The following is a 15,551-nucleotide window of genomic DNA, read 5'->3' on the forward strand; positions in this document are numbered from 1 at the left end:
CAGAGGAAAATCAGCCCCAAGAGCTTGAAATTTGAGCCAAGTAAAAAAGACAAAACGCTCTTACCAAATCGGACATTGAATACCTTATTTTAGTATGAGGGGTCAAATAATGCACCTGGTGGGTTTCTCTCAAGCAGGGGAAGTAATCAGTCCTTTCCTTAAATGGACATTTTTCTTGCTTCACTGGTGCTGCTTGTAAATGACAGAAATTCTTTGTCTGCTCCAAGCCGCAGATAGCCAATATTGTCACTCCTCCCGAGACAGTAATATTCCATCTCTTATCCTCACGGGTATATAGTAAGACAAATAAAAACATTCAATATAGTAGCGGAATGGAAGTCAGCAATGTATTGAGAGAAGATGGGCAATTTGACTGTAAAACATTGCTCTAATACTATTGTGGATCTTTCGATAATGTCAGAGTAAGGTGTTTGTAGTTGATTTATGGTGACTGTCCCTTTAATCAAGACTAGACAAGCCGTCCCCCACATTCAAATTCACATCTTTTTTTCTTGCACGATTAGGTCAACTTTCAGGTTAAGCATAAGTTGTTGTTCAAGTGGAAATGATTTTTCAAATGTTTTCATGCGCAGTGCCAGGATTTCACCCTTGCTTGCCCGAACCGATGCTCGCTATTCCTCTCCTCGGGTACTGTCTCCCTCTCCCTCAAATCTGTCGTCATCACTCCTCTCCTCAAGAAAAAAACAGCCCTCGATCCCTCCGTCCTTGCAAACTACCGTCCCATCTCCAACCTCCCTTTCCTCTCCAAAGTCCTTGAACGTGCTGTCGCCTCCCAAATCCGTGCTCATCTTTCCCGCAATTCCACATTTGAATCCCTCCAATCCGCTTTCCACGCCTGCCACAGTACATAAACGGCTCTCATCAAATTACATCCTTTGTGACTGTGACAAAGGTAAACCATCCCTCCTCTTCCTTCTTGACTTGTCTGCAGCCTTTGACACGGTTGACCACTCTATCCTTCTCCATCGCCTCTCCATCGTCCAGCTGGGTGGGACTGCATTCGCCTGGTTCCATTCTTATCTATCTAATCGTAACCAGAGAATCACCTGGAACGGCTTCTCTTCCCACTCCCACATCATTATCTCTGGTGTCCCCCAAGGATCTATCCTTGGCCCCTCCTATTTCTCATCTATATGCTGCCCCTTGGCGACATCATCCGAAAACACAGCATCAGTTTCCACATGTATGCTGATGACACCCAGCTTCACCTCACTACCACTTCCCTCGGCCCCTCCACGGTCTCGAAATTGTCAGACTGCTTGTCTGATGAGCAGAAATTTTCTCCAGTTGAATATTGGGAAGACCGAAGCCATTGTTTTCGGTCCCCACCTAAACACAGTTTCCGAGCAACTGACTCCATCTCTCTCCCCAACTTCTGTCTGAGGCTGAACCACTCTGTTCACAACCTTGGTGTAATATTTGATACTCAAATGAGCTTTCGACCACATATTTGCAGCATAACTAAGATTGTCTATTTCCATTTCATAACATCGCCTGTCTTCATCCTTGCCTCAGCTCATCTGCTGCTGAAGCCCTCATTCTTTGTTGCCTCAAGACTTGACTATTCCAATGCACTCCTGGCTGGACTCCCACATTCTAATCTATGTAAACTAGAGGTGATCCAAAACGTGGCTGCCCGTGTCCTAATTTGCACCAAGCCCCGCTCACCCATCCATCATCATCATCATCACAGGCGGTCCCTCAAACGAGGATGACTTGCTTCCACTAGTTCACAGATGTTTCAATGAAGGACCCGATGTTCCAGTCCTGAACTCCAATTGAGGGGGTGGAAGATGCCTGCGTGTGGATTTTTTTTAACGTGTGGTGGCCATTGCACACCAGCCACCACACGGGCTTGACAGAGCTAGGTCTTGGTCCAGTGGCAAGGATTAACCAGGACGACTGGAGACCTGCTCTGCTGCACGGACCTAGTGCACACACATATCGCAGTGTGGGCTGGCCTTCTGGGCCCCGTACCCTCATTTGCCGCACCTCCGTCACGATGTTCCAGGACCCGGTGCTCCAGCTCTATTTATAGTCTCAACCTGCGATGGTGTTCTTGCACAGGTCGGGGCAGCCACCATCTCTGTGCTTGCTAACCTACATTAGCTCCCAGTTAAGCAACGCCTCAAAATTATCATCCTTGTTTTCAAATCCCTCCATGGCCTCGCCCCTCCCTATCTCTGTAATCTCCCCCATAACCACCACCACCCGTCCCGCCCCCCCGATGCCCCCCCCCATGCCCGAGATGTCTGTGCTCCTCTAATTCTGCCCTCTTAAGCAGCCCTGATTAAAATCGTTGAACCATTGATGGCCGTGCCTTCTGTTGCCTAGGCCCCAAGCTCTGAAATTCCCTCTCTGCCTTTCTACCTCTCTTCCCTCCGTCAAGATGCTTGTGAAAACTTACCTCTTTGACCAAGCTTTTAGTCAAACTGCCCTAATTTCTCCTTATGCAGCTCAGTGTCAAATATTTAATCTCATAATGCTCCTGTGAAGCGCTCTGGGATGTTTCATTACGTTAAAGGTGCTATATAAATACAAGTTGTTGATGTTGGAGAATTTTGGATGTTAAAGAAGTGTTTGGAAACAATATGAGTAAAATTCTATATTTTGGCTGGCCAAATACTATTCTTCAAATATAGCCTGCAATACGTGTACTTCATAGCAAACAGCTTAAAAAGGTCTGTGTCAGTGGGATTAAATCAGGAGAATTACGAGTCACAAAGGACTCTATTCCCTCAATGTGTCCAAACATTATCACTGAATAGAACGGGCCTCTGTTTCTGCAGAATTCAGCACAGACAAATTGACTGAAGAAGTTGACGAATTACTAATCAATTATGCTTATCCCAATTCCCCGGCACAGTGCACACAGCCAACTATTATTGCTTAATTATAGGTCAAACTGTAAATTACATTGAACCCTTTGATAATGATCTCGTTATCATTGGTCTATTGCAGAAAATACAATACTTGTCCTTGTTGCCACAGCATGACAGAAGCACTGACTTTAGCGATGACATAGCGTAAGGATCATAGCTAAATATTGATGTCATTAATCTGCATTCTCTTTATGGTCGCAGAGCAACCAGTTCAAGTGTTATTCATGGCACCAACTGCGATTGTACATATTTCTGTTATGGAATAGGTAACTACTTCATGTCGTAATTAGTAAAAAAAATTTACAACTGACCATTTAATTTTCTATGATGTGTTTCACAGGAAGTGATAATACCTGTACACAGTAGAAATAGAATCATAAGGGCCGATATTAACCTTGCCCAGGCAGTTACATAGAAAATAGGTGCATGAGTAGGCCATTCAGCCCTTTGAGCCTGCACCACCATTCAATAAGATCATGACTGATCATTCACCTCAGTACCCCATTCCTGCTTTCTCTCCATATCCCTTGATCCCTTTAGCCGTAAGGGCCACATCTAACTCCCTCTTGAATAGATCTAACGAACTGGCCTCAACAACTTTATGCGGTAGGGAATTCCACAGGTTCACAATTCTCTGAGTGAAGAAGTTTCTCCTCATCTCACTCCTAAATGGCTTACCCCTTACCCTTAGACTGTGACCCCTGGTTCTGGACTTCCCCAACATCGGGAACATTCTTCCTGCATCTAACTTGTCCAATCCAGTAAGAATTTTATATGTTTCTATGAGATCCCCTCTCATTCTTCTAAATTCCAGTGAATATAAGCCGAGTCGATCCAATCTTTCTTCATATACCAGTCCTGCCATCCCGGGAATCAGTCTGGTGAACCTTCGCTGTACTCCCTCAATAGCAAGAACGTCCTTCCTCAGATTAGGAGACCTAAAAACTGCACACAATACTCAAGGTGTGGAAGTCAGGGCAGTTTTTCACCTGTCTCAACCCCACTTGACTGATTCCCGGCACATAGAAGTCGCACACATGTACTTTTCTGTAATTTTGATTCACCTTGATAGACCATAACTGTAGAATAATAAAAAAAAAACATAAGAAAACATGGAATAGATCCTTTCATGGCTCAGTGAGTAAGTTCAACGAGTGGCTGAGCCATACAAACCAAAAAGCCACTCATTTGATCCTTGATCTGAGAGCTGAACTCAACTAGGGTACAAGTCGAGTCTGTACAATTGGGTATCCAGGACTCCCATTCCTGCTGGACATGATAAGCAGGTCATCATCATCATAGACAGTCCCTCGGAATCGAGAAAGTCTTGCTTCCACTCTTAGCATGAGTTGTTAGATGGTTGCAGAGCCCAATACGAGAACCACAGTACCTGTCACAGATAGGGCAGATAGTCTTTGAGGGTAAGGGAGAGTGGGACTGGTTTGCCGCATGCTCTTTCCACTGCCTGCGCTTGTTTTCTGCATGCTCTCGCCGATGAGACTCGAGGTGCTCAGTGCCCTCCCGGATACACTTCCTCCACTTAGGGTGGTCTTTGGCCAGGGACTCCCAGGTGTCGTGGGGATGTTGCACTTTATCAGGGAGGCTTTGAGGGTGTCCTTGAAACATTTCCTCTGCCTACCTTTGGCTCATTTGCCGTAAAGGAGTTCAGAGTAGAGTGTTTGCTTTGGGAGTCCCCTGGTCAAGGACGCTAACGTTGGTATGTCTGTCCTCCCAGGGGATTTGCAGGATCTTTTCGATATCAGTAAGTAACCTTTAGCATTCTTGTTGCCAATTTAAGTTTATCTAGGGGTTAAGTCATGGCAGGAGAGCTCAAACACATGTTATGCTCCTCCTGTACTCTGTGGGAAGTCAGGGACGCTTCTGGTGTCCCTGACGACTATGTGTGCGGGAAGTGTATCCAGCTGCAGCTCCTGTCGGACCGCATTGCTGCACTGGAGCTGCGGGTGGATTCACTCTGGAGCATGCACGATGCTGAGAATGACGTGAATAGCACGTTTAGCGAGTTGGTCTCACCGCAGGTAAAGGGTACACAGCCAGACAGTAAATGGATGACCAACAGGAAAAGCAGTGCAAGGAAGGTAGTGCAGGGGTCCCCTGCAGTCATCCCCCTGCAAAACAGATACACCGCTTTGGGTACTGTTGAGGGGGATGACTCATCAGGGCAGGGCAGCAGCAGCCAAGTTCATGGCACCATGGGTGGCTTTGCTGCACAGGAGGGCAGGAAAAAGAGTTGGAGAGCTGTAGTGATAGGGGATTCAATTGTAAGGGGAATAGATAGACGTTTCTGCGGCCGCAGCCAAGAGTCCAGGATGGTATGTTGCCTCCCTGGTGCAAGGGTCAAGGATGTCTCGGAGCGGGTGCAGGGCATTCTGAAAAGGGTGGGTGAACAGCCAGTTGCCGTGGTGCATATAGGTACCAACGATATAGGTAAAAAAAGGGATGAGGTCCTTGGAGCTAGGAGCGAGGAGCTAAATTAAAAAGTAGGACCTCAAAAGTAGTAATCTCAGGATTGCTACCAGTGTCACGTGGTAGTCAGAGTAGGAATCGCAGGATAGCTCAGATGAATATGTGGCTTGAGGAGTGGTGCAGCAGGGAGGGATTCAAATTCCTGGGACATTGGAACCGGTTCTGGGGGAGGTGGGACCAGTACAAACCGGACGGTCTGCACCTGGGCAGGACTGGAACCAATGTCCTAGGGGGAGTGTTTGCTAGTGCTGTTGGGGAGGCGTTAAACTAATATGGCAGGGGGATGGGAACCTATGCAGGGAGACAGAGGGAAGTAGAATGGGGGCAGAAGCAACAGATAGAATGAAGAAAAGTAAAAGTGGAGGGCAGAGAAACCTAAGGCAAAAAACTAAAGGGCCACATTACAGCAAAATTCCAAAGAGGCAAAGTGTGTTAGAACGACAAGCCTGAAGGCTTTGTGCCTCAATGTGAGGAGTATTCGGAATAAGGTGGACGAATTAACTGCGCAGATAGCAGTTAACGGATATGATGTAACTGGCATCACGGAGACATGGCTCCAGGGTGACCAAGGCTGGGAACTCAACATCCAGCGGTATTCAACATTTAGGAAGGATAGACAGAAAGGAAAAGGAGGCAGGGTGACATTGCTGGTTAAAGAGGAAATTAATGCAATAGTAAGAAAGGACATTAGCTTAGATGATGTGGAATCGGTATGGGTAGAGCTACGGAATAACAAGGGGCAGAAAATGCTAGTGGGAGTTGTATACAGACCACCAAACAGTAGTAGTGAGGGGACAGCATCAAACAAGAAATAAGGGATGCATGCAATAAAGGTACAGCAGTTATCATGGGTGACTTTAATCTACATATTGATTGGGCTAACCAAACTGAGCAATGTGGTGGAAGAGGATTTCCTGGAGTATATTAGGGATAGTTTTCTGGAGCAATATGTCGAGGAACCAACCAGGGAGCTGGCCATCCTAGACTGGGTGATGTGTAATGAGAAAGGACTAATTAGCAATCTTGTTGTGCGAGACCCCTTGGGGAAGAGTGACCATAACATGGTAGAATTCTTTATTAGGATGGAGAGTGACACAGTTAATTCAGAAACTAGGGTCCTGAACTTAAGGAAAGGTAACTTCGATGGTTTGAGGTGTGAATTGGCGAGAGTAGACTGGCAAATGATACTTAAAGGGTTGATGGTGGATAGGCAATGGCAAACATTTAAAGATCACATAGATGAACTTCAGCAATTGTACATCCCTGTCTGGAGTAAAAATAAAACGGGGAAGGTGGCTCAACCGTGGCTAACAAGGGAAATTAAGGACAGTGTTAAATCCAAGGAAGAGGCATATAAATTGACCAGAAAAAGCGGCAAACCTGAGGACTGGGAGAAATTTAGAATTCAGCAGAGGAGGACAAAGGGTTTAATTAAGAGGGGGAAAATAGAGTACGAGAAGAAGCTTGCCGGGAACATAAAAACTGACTGCAAAAGCTTCTTCTATTTGAAGAGAAAAAGATTAGTGAAGACAAACATAGGTCCCTTGCAGTCGGATTCAGATGAATTTATAATGGGGAACAAAGAAATAACAGACCAACTGAACAAATACTTTCGTTCTGTCTTCACGAAGGAAGACACAAATAATCTTCTAAAAGTACGAGGGGACCGAGGGTCTAGTGAGAAGGAGGAACTGAAGGATATCCTTATTAGTCAGGAAATTGTGTTAGGGAAATTGATGGGATTGAAGGCCGATAAATCCCCTGGGCCTGATAGTCTGCATCCCAGAGTATTTAAGGAAGTGGCCCTAGAAATAGTGGATGCATTGGTGATCATTTTCCAACAGTCTATCGACTCGGGATCAGTTCCTATGGACTGGAGGATAGCTAATGTAACACCACTTTTTAAAAAGGCGGGGGGGGGGGGTAAAGAGAGAAACTGGGTAATTATAGAACGGTTAGCCTGACATCAGTGGTGGGGAAAATGTTGGAATCAATTATTAAGGATGAAATAGCAGCGCATTTGGAAAGCAGTGACAGGATCGTTCCAAGTCAGCATGGATTTATGAAGGGGATATCATGCTTGACAAATCTTCTGGAATTTTTTGAGGATGTAACTAGTAGAGTGGACAAGGGAGAACCAGTGGATGTGGTGTATTTGGACTTTCAAAAGGCTTTTGACTAGGTCCCGCACAAGAGATTGGTGTGCAAAATCAAAGCGCATGGTATTGGGGGTAATGTACTGACGTGATAGAGAACTGGTTGGCAAACAGGAAGCAGAGAGTCGGGATAAACAGGTCCTTTTCAGAATGGCAGGCAGTGATTAGTGGAGTGCCACAGGGCTCAGTGCTGGGACCCCAGCTCTTTACAATATACATCAATGATTTGGATGAAGGAATTTAGTGTAATATCTCCAAGTTTGCAGATGACACTAAATTGGGTGGTGGTGTGAGCTGTGAGGGGCACACTAAGAGGCTGCAGGGTGACTTGGACAGGTTAGGTGAGTGGGCAAATGCATGGCAAATGCAGTATAATGTGGATAAATGTGAGGTTATCCACTTTGGGGGCAAAAACGCAAAGACAGAATATTATCTGAATGGTGGCAGATTAGGAAAAGGGGAGGTGCAACGAGACCTGGGTGTCATGGTTCATCAGTCATTGAAAATTAGCATACAGGTGCAGCAGGCGGTAAAGACAGCAAAAGGTATGTTGGCCTTCATAGCTAGGGGATTTGAGTATAGGAGCAGGGAGGTCTGACTGCAGTTGTACAGGGCCTTGTTGAGGCCTCCCCTGGAATATTGTGTTAGTTTTGGTCTCCTAATCTGAGGAAGGATGTTCTTGCTATTGAGGGAGTGCAGCGAAGCAGACTGATTCCCGGGATGGCCGGACTGACATATGAGGAGAGACTGGATCAACTGGGCCTTATACATTGGAGTTTAGAAGGATGAGAGGGGATCTCATAGAAACATTAAAAATTCTGACGGGACGGGACAGGTTAGATACGGGTAGATTGTTCCCGATGTTGGGGAAGTCTAGAACCAGGGAACACAGTCTTAGGATAAGGGGTAGGCCATTTAGGACTGAGATGAGGAGAAACTTCTTCACTCAGAGTTGTTAACCTGTGGAATTCCCTACCGCAGAGAATTGTTGATGCCAGTTCATTGGATATATTCAAGAGGGAGTTAGATATGGCCCTTACGGCTAAAGGGATCAAGGGATATGGAGAGAAAGCAGGAAAGGGGTACTGAGGGAATGATCAGCCATGATCTTATCGAATGGTGTTGCAGGCTCGAAGGGCCGAATGGCCTACTCCTGCACCTATTTTCTATGTTTCTATGTTTGTGGATATGCAGGTACATTCATGGATAATCACAGTCAAGAGTCACGCACGATCAGTGCTACTTCGGTGAAGTATCAAAGGGTAACTGGCATATGTGAAACCATACCTCAGTAAGACCCCAAACTCAACATTCAGGAAAGGAAATATGGGAGAAAATTACCAATAAAAAAATATTTGAAAAACAACTGGGATGAAAGTCTTGTGCATCAAGCCCATTCCTTCTGTAGACCATGCACATCATGGTCCATACATAATCCAGTTGACCTTTTAAGAGAAAGCTCTACATTTAAAACTCCCTTCTGAGGCACAATTACGAGAACACCTTCGCAAAATTAAATCCATCCCCATATTTCCAGGAGTCTGCTGCCAGAAAATATTCACACACAGCTCTAATAGCAGAGACCATCAAATGTCACGGAGTATTTGATCAGCATAACGAGGTCCCCATATTCAGAAAGAGCAACAAAACATATGTAATCAATGACTGACCCTCTGGTCCATTCCACGTAACATTACATTTATTTATCAGCTGTAAATTTCCAGATTCTCCCTGCAATGATAACCTGCTAAACAGTAGAAATATAGGCCGCGATCTCGCCAACCGTGGCAAGACCAGGGTGGCCGGGGTACATGACAGATGAGGAAGCTGCTCCTTGCTCAAGCCCGCATTGCATGTACAATCTTCCATTGATGGGGCTCGTTAAACCCGCCCTGCGAGGTTCCCGGCCAATTCAAAGGAAGCCGGTCTGATGACGTCATCTGATTACATGTCATCAGCCGGTTTCCTTAAAGGGGTCATGTCCACATTCATTTTGACAGTTGTGCTGTCAGTGTGCGACAGTTATTGAGCTGCTACAAACACTGACAAGCACTGCACAAAGGTGCACGGCTGCATCCAGGCTCTCCCATGACTCCCTCCACATGCAGGCAGGGAGGTTCTCTTCCCTCCCAATGAGCGGAAGAGACCTTCTCAGGAATTGCACAGGAGGGCACAAGCAGGGATGTCGTCAGGAGGACCAGGCTGCAGCAGCGCAAACCTTTCAATGATCTCAGTAGATCACAAAACATTACTGCAAAGCTACACTCAACCTCATCCTGCTGTGCCAATCATCACATTCCCATCACTCTTCCTTCCCTACCCTAGTCCTGCAATTCCTTACTCACACCAACTTACCTTGCACCTCCACCCATCCAACTACAGGTATCTAAATTGACTGGCCCGCTGCTTGGTGCCGGTCTGTGAACCGCAGCCAGACCCGACACTGTGAAAACTGACAAGGAGGCGGGTTCAGAGTGGGATCCTGCGCCAGTCAATCTCAGCCATTTTGACAGCGGACGCTGTTCTCAATCTACACTCGCGGGGCTGGTAAGATTCCAGCCATCGATTCAGAAAAGGAAGTTCCTGCCTGACCAAGCGCCTTGACTGCTTTGAGGAGGTGATAAATAAAGCTGAGTATGGAAAGTAAAGAAAATTCTCGACAGCTCGCAAGTTCCGGGTTTTAGTGCATGCACAGCATATGCCTAAACCCGGAACTTGCGTGGCCCCTTCGACCGCCTGTACACCTTGCACATGCCCGTAGTGACCACAAATTACAACCCAGTAAATACTTGTTAGAGGTGTTCTGAGAGGTGGGTAAATTACCGAATGGAGTGCCTCAGGGCTCCGTATTGGGGCCACTACTGTTTCTAATTTACATAAAAGGCCTGTCTTTAGCAACTCAATTAAAGGGGTCAAATTTGTAGATAATTCCAAACTAGGAAGGGCACTAGAATCAGAAAAGCAGCTCAGAAATGACAATCATATATCAAAATAAGTGGGCAGAATAATGGAATATGAAATTTAATGCAGACGTGTAAATCATCATCATCATAGGCAGTCCCTCAGAATTGAGGAAGACTTGCTTCCACTCTTAGCATGAGTTCTTAGGTGACTGAACAGTCCAATACGAGAACTACAGTCCCTGTCACAGGTGGGACAGATAGTCGTTGAGGGAAAGGATGGGTGGGACAGGTTTGCCGCACGCTCTTTCCGCTGCCAGCACTTGATTTCTGCGTGCTCTCGGCAACGAGACTTGAGGAGTTCAGCACCCTCCCAGATGCACTTCCTCCACTTAGGGCGGTCTTTGGCCAGGGACTCCCAAGTTTCGGTGGGGATGTTGCACTTTATCAGGGAGGCTTTGAGGGTGTCCTTGAAACGTTTCCTCTGCCCACCTTTGGCTCGTTTGCCGTGAAGGAGTTCCGAGTAGAGCGCTTGCTTTGGGAGTCTTGTGTCTGGCATGCGGACAATGTGGCCTGCCCAACGGAGCTGATCAAGTGTGGTCAGTGCTTCAATGCTGGGGATGTTGGCCTGGTCGAGGACGCTAACGTTGATGCGTCTGTCCTCCCAGGGGATTTGTAGGATTTTGCGGAGACATCGTTGGTGGTATTTCTCCAGTGACTTGAGGTGTCTATTGTACATGGGCCACGTACTACACAAAGGAAGGGAAAATAGACAACACATATACTCTGCAATTAGTGTTAAAATCACTAAGAGTGAAGGTAAAAAAGACCTTGGATTCTCAGTAGAGTTGTACGCTCAACATGCCCCATCAATGCAGAACAGCAATCAACAAAACCAACAGAACGTTTAATTGCATAGCCAAAACAGTAGAATATAAATCAGAGAAGGTAGTGTTCAAAATTTATAGAGCTTGTGTCAAATCTTTCCTTGAAAACTGTGTCCGGTTCTGGTTGCCAAGAAATAAGGGAGAAATTTAAACAATGGAGGCAGTGCAGCAAGGAGCCAAGTGTCAGGTGTCTGAGTAGAGGAAAAGCTAGAGAAACTTGGGCTTTTCAACCTAGAAAGACTCAATAATCTTAGAGGTACACAAGCTTGTTAACGGAATGTGGAAAAAACAAACTCTAATTTTACTTCAAATTAAATTCTGGGTGTAGAACACGGGCACAGATTCAAATCACTGCAAGGTAATTTAGAACTGATATCAGAACATTTTTCACACAAAGCGATCCACTTGTGGAATAGAGCTCCAGATAGAGTAGTGGAGGTGAAAACATGGAATTTGTTAAGAAACATCTGGACGCTACAATGCAGGGACATTAGGATCTTTCTGGATGGGTGCATTAGGATGGACCAAATATTCTCCCTTATTTCTAATTATTGTGATCATTTCAGTTTATGACAATACTGTGCAATATATGCTGCATAAAAGCTGTCAATGGTGGTTGAGTCATGTATTTATCCCATACACTTTACAAGGGAAATGCACATTACAAATACGGTATCTATGACTGACTCAACACTACTGGTCCTTCCAATAGCCCAAAATTTGCTGTGGCAGTGCAACGAACGGCACCCGCTGTTAAACTTGCCCTTGTCCATTTAATGTTGACAATAGCCCGTAATTATTTATATTTTAACAATCTAGTAAATCTTTATCATAATGGAAAAATTTGACATTCCACAATTATAAAATTGGCTTTTCAGGGCCAGAACGGTTGCTTGGCAGTCAATAAGATGTTAAAACCCCAGTTATATCCAAGGCTCAACATTTAATGGGGTGTTTAACAGCAATATAGGCGCAGAAAAGCATTTATCAGTTCCACTGATTACCGGCAATGGGAGGGGGCAGTCCACAGTGCAGCCTGTGGTGAAGCAGTGAATGACTGACCGCAACTTCAGGATTTCCGCATTAAGCTGCGTATGTGCTAAATCCTGATATTGTTAAGTTCAGAGGGGTAATAATGGTGATGCTGTCAGTTTGCTGCAATTACCACCGCCACATCCACGCAAATATTCTGCCCTGCAAGTTGCTGGAAGTTCGAGAGGGAAACAGCGCACTACCTCTCCGAAAGTGACTTCTCAATTTCCACATCTCATCACGCATCTGCCCTCGCCTGCAGCAGAGCAGGTCTCCAGTCGTCTTGGATAACCCTTGCCACTGGACCAAGACCTGGCTCTGTCAAGCCCGTGTGGTGGCTGGTGTGCAACGGCCACCCCACGTTAAAAAAATCCACACACAGGCATTTTCCACCCTTCAGGATGTAATTCGGGATCTGGAATATTAGGTCCTTCATTGAAACACCTGTGAACTTTTTGGCGTGGAAGCAAGTCACCTTCGACGCGAGGGACTGCCTATGGTGATGATGATGCCCTCGCCTGAAGTCGCTCTGGTATTTGGACATAAATAACGGTGAGCGCTTTTTTGGACAGCGATATTTGGACCATTGACACGTTATTCTGCTCTCAAATGCCGTCTCCTGGAATCATAGAATTTTACAACGCAGAAAAATGCCACGTCATGTCAGTGCCAGTTCTCTGAAAGAGCAATCTACTTGGTGCCATTCCCCTGTGCTTATAACTTTTCAAGTTTTGCTTGTTTCAAGTTTATCCACTTCCCTTTGAAAGTTATTATGGGTTGTGTTTCCACTCAGTTTTTCATCGGGCATACTATGTCCCAATAATGGTTTGCATAAAATTATTTGACTAATACTTTCTTTTTTGATGAGTCAATTACTAATTCTCTAACCAATTTTTCCCTAGTTACCTTATAAATACCTCTCATAACTTTCAACACCTCTATCATAACTCCTCTTAACTTTCTCCTCATAACTAAAGCCTCTCATGCTTGGCATCATCCTAGTAAATCCATTTTATGCATACTCCATGACCTTAATGGCCCTGAAAATATGGCCTCCCCAATCCGTACGGAGTTCCTACGGACTCGGGAAGGTATCGGAAATGCCGGTTTCCAGCACGCAATGCGCATGCGCTGGAAACCAGCATTTCCGATCGGTCAGGTTTCTGGCTTGTCAGATGGCCGCATCTCGGGAGCGAGGACACCAAGTGAAAATGTCCAATATTTACGCTTACAAATGTCCTCAAAATTCTTGTGCCTGAAAAAGCAGGTGCATAGCCTATTTTTACAGACGCAGGTGTTTTAAAAAACACAAAAACATATAAAAATAAAGTTATTAAAACACATCATTAAAAACCCTCCCTACAACGGTAAGTTTATTTAAATATTTTTGTTTAAATCGGAAATTATTTTTTTAAGACATTAATAACTTCAATTTAAATGAATGTAGTGTAATTATTTTCTATTTTTTTTATTAGTGTTTTGGGTGTTTGGGGCTGTGTTTTGGGTGTTTGGGCTGTGTTTTGGGTGTTTCGGGCTCTATCACAAACATAGTAATAGGAGTTTAGGACCCTGCAGAACTCCTATTACTATGATACTATGCCTGATTGGCTGCCCAGAGCCATGTGACTCCAGTTCGAGGCCTACGTACGCGTCGATGTGCACGTGCTGCGATTGGCAGTCAGGGGAGGCCTCAACATCGGAAAGTGCAACGTGTGCAGCAGCTTAAGGTAAGTGCGTATTTTTTCTCTAAAATGCCCGCGGAAAGGACAAAACGGAATTTCAGGGCCAATATCTTTCCTAAAGTAGACCAGCTCAACCTGAACACAATATTCCAGTAGTGGCCCAACCAAGAATTTGTATAAATGCAGCGTTCCATCCGCTTTTGTAATCTATGCCATTACTTTTGAAACTAAGGATTTATTGTGTGTTTTTTTAAAACAGCTTTTCTTCACACTTTTAAGAAGTGAGTTTAAGGAGTTAGGAACAAGATTGAAAAACAAGTTATCCAGGGTGGTAACTTCTGGGTTATTTTCTGTGTCACATGCTGGACAGGCTATAGGATTCAATTTTCCCCAAAGCATTTTTTTGGCGTACTTGAAGAGTTACGCCCGAATCTTGAACCGGGGCCTCAGAATGGAACCGGACTGTGTGTGTGAACCGGGGACCAAGAATGGGACCGGACAGCCTTTGGGCGGGGTTGGAGGTAAGTTGCTGCTATGTGTTTTTCAATTCTTTCAGTGTGTCTCCGGGCATCTGCTGCACCGATTTCCTTACCTGCGGCGATTTCCTTAACTCTAAGGAGAGGTCACATACGCCGGCCTAAGCAGAACTGGAGTAACTCTCAGCTGGCCAAACTTCCCTAAATGGCCAGAATTGGCGCGGGTGGCTGGTTACGACCCCTCTGGCTGGAAAAAAAAACTGACTGAAAAAATTCGTAACTAACTGAGTTACGCTGGTGCAAATTGTTTGGGGAAACTGGGGATTTTTAAGTGAGGCCAGAAAAAGCAGCCTGCTCCAAAATAAATGGCGCAAGTCACTGGGGAAAATTGAGCCCATAGAGAGGAAGAATAGGAAGATCAATGTGTGGCTGTAGGACTGGTGGAGGACGGAAAGGGTCATACTCTGTGCACTGGAGTGAGTTCTGGAACAAGAGAAGGCTATAACCAAAGGTTCGAACTTCACTTGATCCAAAATGACACCACTGTCCTTGTAGAAAGTACAATTAGAGCAGTGGAGTAGGATTTAAACTAAAATGGCAGTCGGGGCGGGAGTGGGAGTGGGGGGGGTGGGGGTGGAGAGGAGGGGAGAGAAAGGAGTCCAGGTTTGAGACTACAGGGGGTGAGCAGGATTAGTAGAGTTATTGGAACAGAAGCAGAAGGCTTAGCTAAAATAAATTGCAAGAAAATACCATCAAAGGAGAAACTGGTTATGAAGTAGTGAGAGATAAAACTACGTCGTCGAAGGGGCATGGTATATTACAAACTGAAATAAAAAAAACAAGTAAAAAAACAAGAGTCAACTCCCAAAAAGTTGGAACCAGGATTGAATGGCATGTATGCAAACGCTCAAAGCATTCAAATCAAAACTGGAGAGTTAGAAGGATTAATAACTACGCAGGAATATGAAACAGCAGTGACTTAGGCACAGACAGGAATAAAAACTCAATGGCCCAGAATTTATGGAGCC

The 15,551-nt window shown here is 45.2% G+C and overlaps 1 protein-coding gene across 1 annotated transcript in view; it reads right to left on the bottom strand.

Annotated features, from left to right (window-relative positions):
- Nucleotides 1-15,551, bottom strand: part of LOC139279656 (synaptotagmin-7-like) — a 287,107-nt gene that overhangs the window by 132,848 nt on the left and 138,708 nt on the right. The gene's annotated exons all lie outside the window — the stretch shown is intronic.

This window comes from Pristiophorus japonicus, chromosome 14, assembly GCF_044704955.1.
Source record: "Pristiophorus japonicus isolate sPriJap1 chromosome 14, sPriJap1.hap1, whole genome shotgun sequence".
Lineage (NCBI taxonomy): Eukaryota > Metazoa > Chordata > Chondrichthyes > Pristiophoridae > Pristiophorus > Pristiophorus japonicus.